Genomic DNA, 6,000 nt, shown 5'->3' on the forward strand with positions numbered 1-6,000 from the left:
GTTTATAATAATTAAAAGCTGGAAACAACCCAAATGTCCATCAATTAGTACATGGGAAAAAAAAAGTTTTGTGGTATATCCATACAATATACTACTACTCAACAATAAAAAGGAACAAACACATAACAACGTGGATGAATTCCAAAATAATTATGCTGAGTTTAAGAAGCCGGACACCCTCCTCCCCCCTGCAAAAAGTACATACTATACGAGTCCATTTACAGTAAACTCTCAAAAATACAAACAAATCTTAAGTGTCATAAAAAGATCAATGGTTACCTGGGGATGAGGAAAGGGCAGGAAGGAGCAGGAGGGAGGGATTACAAAGAGTCATGAGGAAACTCTTGAAGGTGTTGAAAATGTTCCTTATCTTGACAGTGTTGACAATCTCATGGGTATATACTTTTGTCAAAACTTACCAAGTGCACACTGTAAATGTGTGCAGTTTACTGTATATCAATTATACCTCGATAAAGTTGTTACAGTATACCAATTACTTTAATTTATTAGTAATCACCCTTATTATGTCATATGTTAGTGTCTTTATTTACCTATAAAACATTATCACTTGATAGCTATGATTACTGTTCACAAATATCATTATTTAAGATTTTTTTATTCAAACAGTAAATTGAGATCTATTCTCAAAATACCTTTGAGGTTTAAAGACTGGTAAATTTGAGAGTATGCAAATTTGAGAACGTCTTCAAGCAACTTTTGAATATGAATAAAATCTTGTCTGTGTTTAAAAAAAGGGGGGAGGTTGTTGGAAGAAGAGGGCAAGAACAAAGGCCATATGTATACAGCAAGTAATGCTTTGAGGACCTAAATTCAACAACTAGGTTTAAGAAGCACTAAAATAATTATTATTGATCATTGTTTGAAAGAATCAGACCTGAAAATCCAGTTAATATAAGATTAGAGTGTAAGAGAAGTCTTGAGCCTACTTAAAACCAGTTAATCAATATTTACTAAACACTCTCAAATAAAACAATTAAGCATATAAATCTATGTAGCTGTCCTCTATTCTATATGTTAATTCAAACATGTTGTTATCATGATTCTTCCAGCACAATGTTCAGAACATAGTAACAGATGCTAATACTTAATGATCACAATATTGAATCAAGGAAAACACCTTTTTCTCTCATTCTCTAAAACTAAACATACTTTGTACACAAATTTCCCTTTGTAACAGAAATTCTTAAAATTTTTCAGAAAACAGTTCATGGTTGAAAAGCTTGAGAAATTTTAAGGGCAATAGTGCGAGGTACTGAGGTGAAAAACCTTAAAAAATATAGATTCAGAAAAACAGAAAATAGCTTAAAATAGACATCTGAAAATTAGTGATTAATACTTTACAAGTTTCCATTTCTATTACTTACTCCCCAGAAACTTTACAAAAGCATCTTCTCCCAAAATTTTTACAACACACTTATAGAATCCATTTCTTCACTGCTATAGACATAACAGAAGATTCTTCCATTTGATGCTTCATCTCAATGTTCACTGTTGACTACTAATTTTGACTACTAATTCTTGGGTAAATTACTTGACTTGAAATCTCCGTTTCTTTATTTGTAAAATGGGGATGATATAAAACCACCTCACAGAATTATTTTAAAGATTAAATTATATAATATTATGAAACAACATTTTATAAATTGTAAAGTGCTTTAGTTGTTATCAGGTTGATTAAAAAACCTTCTCAGAGCCCAATCCAATCCCCTAGAAAATTCACTTAGTGGGAAGAAAAAAGTACTGATATAAGAATTTTATTGTCATGCTATTTCTTTTCCTAAAAAAAAAAAGTACAGATAGAAAGAAAACTGGTTAAAGTTTACTGTAGCTAAACAGGTAGATAAAATAAAGCACTAAATTACAGCCTTCTCTTCACACTACTTATAATGAAGAAATAGCTCAAATGCCCAACAAGAAAGGCTGAGTATATTACTTTGATATATTATAATATCACTATTTAAGCGAAAAATATGTAAACCAAAACATGGACATATTTATATAAAACACTAAGCAGGAAGCAGAAGAAGTCCAAGATAGTGCTCATTCACTGATGACAACTATGTAAGAAGCATGAATCTCTATACTGTATTTTTTGCCAATACACAACCAAATATACTAATAGTCATACTGATGATCCAAAGCAACATCAGGAAAAGGAATGTTTTTCATTATATCAAGTTCAAAACTGTTGGAGTAACCTTAATGAAGTCCTTTGAGCGTCATTAGTTTTTATTGAGGCACAATATTTGGCTAGAAGAAAATTAATGAGAGGATACCTTTAATTTATACAAATAAATCTCACTGAGTAGAAACACAAATGAAACTTTAACTAATGAAGCTTTCACAAATACACATACACACTTTATTTGGCTTGTCTCTTACACATTCATTTTATACACACACACACACACACCCATTATGTAATTATAAGATTCAAGATCTCACTGTCAGAAGAGCAATAAAGTGTAATGCCAAGGGCCTGTTCAATTTACTTTTTCTTTACCTTAAAGTATTTTCCACTTTCAGAGTACAGCCAAAGATATGTTACAACATATAAGGGGTTGGGGTGAGGCCAGTATGATGTACAATTGCCTAGGCAATTTAGCAATTCAACAATTCTCCAACCAGCTTACTTTTGTTAAAACCCTTTTAGCAAGTTTATTAAGGTCATCTATATAGTCAAGCCCAGTCAGACTTACAAGCCCAGCTCAATTTTCAAAAGTATTCAAGAAACCCTGCCTCAAGATACCTAGATGTCCTTATTCCATACCTTTTACTTTTTGATTCTTGTAGGGTTAGGGTTTTGCAGTTTATAGATGCACTTGTGGAGGGAGAGAGTATCTGAAAAATGGTAATTAAAATTCCACACAGATGTGTATACTTGCATTTTCAGACCCAGGGTCCACACCTTCTATCAGATTCTCAATGGATTTCATGTCCTCAAAATAGGTTGAGAACTACTACTATGTACCTCATAGGGACACTTTTCAAATCTAAGAGATGTAATTACATCCCTCCCAGTTAATAACTGCTAAGTAAAATAAGGCATTCCTTCCACAGAAGTGAAGGCTCACAAGCTTTATGGCTGCATCCCTGGAATAAAAGCAGGAGCTTGAACATATTTGCCCTATGAAAGATGCTGCTTGTCAGTATACAACCCACTCTGCACTATTAGAAAAGGTTAACATCTCCTTACCAAAAAGCCAAGATTCCCCTGCAACAACGTGGACTACCCTGGTAATACAAAGCTTTCTTTTTTCAATAGTCTTTTACACTGTCTAAATTTTTCTGCAATAAATTAAAGTTGTACACATTTTTTTCATCTTTTTTTTGTTACTACTTTAGTTACCAAAATACAAAATGGCCAATAAAATTATCCGTTTACCAAAATCCTTGATTTTCAGTACTTCAAAATAAAACTCATTTTAAGATATCAAAGCATTATTCACCTAAAGACACAGAGTAGTCCTTTTCCTAGTAACTTTTCCTAGTAACTATGTTAAATCTATAAGAATCATTTGTGGGCTTCCCTGGTGGCGCAGTGGTTAAGAATCTGCCTACCACTGCAGGCGAAACGGGTTTGAGCCCTGGTCTGGGAAGATCCCACATGCCGCGGAGCAACAAAGCCCGTGAGCCACAACTAATGAAACCCGCGCGCCTAGAGCCCGTGCTCCACAGCAAGAGAAGCCACCGCAATGAGAAGCCCACGCACCGCAACGAAGAGCAGCCCCCGCTCGCCGCAACTAGAGAAAAGCCCGCGCACAGCAACGAAGACCCAAGGCAGCCAGAAATAAATAAATAAAATAAAATAGATTAAAAAATAAAAGAGTCATTTGCCATCGGCCATCTAAAATATTGGCAGGACTTAAAGAATAATGTACCAAAACTGACATGACTTTCAAAGGTAAATGATGAAACCTATGCTTCCCACAGAAAGAAAAGATAAAATTTGAAGTTCATCGTTAAGATTTAGAAATCATATTCACAGGCTAAAAGTCAAAGAAAAATCGCTGAATGTCTAAATTTTAAATCAAGGCAAAAAACCTTATTCACGGTTGTTCACTTTCAGCTTCTTAAATATTTCCTCCTTAACGTATCCATTTTTTCCATAGATACTTGATGAGAAAAATCCCTTCTAAATGTTTTATAAATTAAATTCCAGTGTTCCTGCTATGAGGACTGAATATTTCATCAGATTATTTTAGGAAAAGACTAGCCTCATTCATAAGCTACATCTAAATCTAAAAAGGGAAATACGTTTCTTCCCCGAACCTATTAAAAAAAAAAAAAAAGGCAAAAGTTGATGAAAGAACACTGCTGCCACGTCTTTTCCCTTCCCCCACTCAGTAGTGGCTATTTCATCCCTTCAGAGTGCATTCCAAGGGAAAGTCCATAGCTCTCAGAGAAACCAGAAACAGTTAAGTCGAAATTGGCAAGCCGCTTTGGCCTTTTCGATCAATTCCTAAAAGGAGATCTAGTTTCTTCTTCATCCCTTTCTTAAAGCAAACAGTGCAAAATTCCAAGTCTTCACCACTCTACCCGGAACGCCTAAATTGTTAGTGTCTAAAAACTGACTGTATTTAATACAATCGATTATTTAGGAGAAATGGTCCCATACTTATGGAACCCTCCCCCTTAAAACATACAGCTGGGGTCCATCCACGTAACTCAAAGTTCTCACACAGCCAAAGAATTCCATTTACTGATGTGGACTTTTAAAAGCAGCAAACTTGGCGGAGAGAAAGAGAGGGGGAGGGGAGAAGCTCATGTGCCTTTAAAAAATTTATGTGGCAGAAGAAGGAAGGAAGAAGACTAGCTTCCCAGTTGACTGGAGGATCTGACAGCCGACTTCCTCAACCCAGCCGCCCGAAACTCGCCGCCCGGGGCTACCTCCAGCTGCTCCGGCAGCACCGCTGCGCGCAACAGATGAGTAAAGCCTGAACTTCCGCGGGTAGGTCCTCTTCCCAGACCCCACGACTCTTCGGCAGGATAAAAATGCCCAAGCGCTTCCCCGTCAGCTATAAGCTTTAAAAACCGCTCTCCATTGCCACACGCTAACCATCTGCTGCTGTGGAGGCCAAAAACCCTCGCGTACTCCTCAGCTTTTTAGGCAGGACCAGGTAGGAGAGGAGCTCGGAAAACTCAACAGGGTGATTCCTCCTCAGGAAGGAATATTCAAGAAAGTGCTGGTCCCCGGGGCGGAGACTGATGCTGCCGCAGCCCCAACAGTCGGGGGCGCCAACCTGGGAGGCGGTGGGAAGAGGAGGGCAGAAGGGCCTCTGGGGCACCCAGGAGACGCGGGGCTCAGGGCGAGGGGCCGAGTCTCCAGGGGAGAAGGTACTGAGCCAGTAGTAGTAAACTGAGGGAGCCTCCCCCTGCCCCCGAGCCATACTACGAGAGGGGGCAGGGACCAGACCACCAGAGCCATCCGAGAAGGGCCACGGGTGCCCAAGGATTTAAGCCTCAGTACCCAAGGTCGGAGGAGCGTCTCACCTGGGAAGTGGCACGGAAGAGCTGCGCGTTCTTCAGTCCCCGGTCGCCTGCGCTCAGCCGGCTACCTAATCCCTTCCCTCAGCCCGCTGGCGGCGCGACTGGGCAGCAGAGGGAGCCAGTTAGCCCTTTTATAACCTCCAGGCTGCGACGGCTGCGCTGAGGAGGAGGCGACTGCAACCCTCGCTACGTGAGCTCGATCACACCAGCGTCCCGGCGTCTGCGCAGGCGCCCAGCCCGGGCCCTCTCCGCCCCTACCCGCGGCCCACGCCCCACGCCCAGGACTCCCCACCAGCTGGTGGAGTCTGAGGCCCAGAGGAGGGGCCGGCGGTCGTGCCTGGGATGTAACGCGCCTGCGCGGAGCTCTCGCCAAGCCACCGTCACCGTGGTTACCTCGGATTGGCCCCGCTTCTTTCAACAGGTTGTTTAGCGCCTGAATTTCGGGATCAACCCCAGTCAGGCCTGAACGACGAAACCACCAGCAAGGAA

At 40.2% G+C, this 6,000-nt stretch overlaps 1 protein-coding gene across 2 annotated transcripts in view; it reads right to left on the reverse strand.

Annotated features, from left to right (window-relative positions):
- Nucleotides 1-5,726, reverse strand: part of P4HA1 (prolyl 4-hydroxylase subunit alpha 1) — a 97,641-nt gene extending 91,915 nt beyond the window's left edge. For both annotated transcript variants that reach the window (XM_029245716.1, XM_029245717.1), the window contains exon 1: nt 5,515-5,726. The gene's annotated coding sequence lies outside the window, so the exon portion shown is untranslated. The remainder of the gene's footprint in view (nt 1-5,514) is intronic.
- Nucleotides 5,727-6,000: the final 274 nt, after the last annotated feature.

The sequence above is a fragment of the Monodon monoceros genome, unplaced genomic scaffold (genome assembly GCF_005190385.1).
Source record: "Monodon monoceros isolate NGI ecotype Baffin Bay Population unplaced genomic scaffold, NGI_Narwhal_1 Super_Scaffold_4, whole genome shotgun sequence".
In the NCBI taxonomy this organism is placed as follows: Eukaryota; Metazoa; Chordata; class Mammalia; order Artiodactyla; family Monodontidae; genus Monodon; species Monodon monoceros.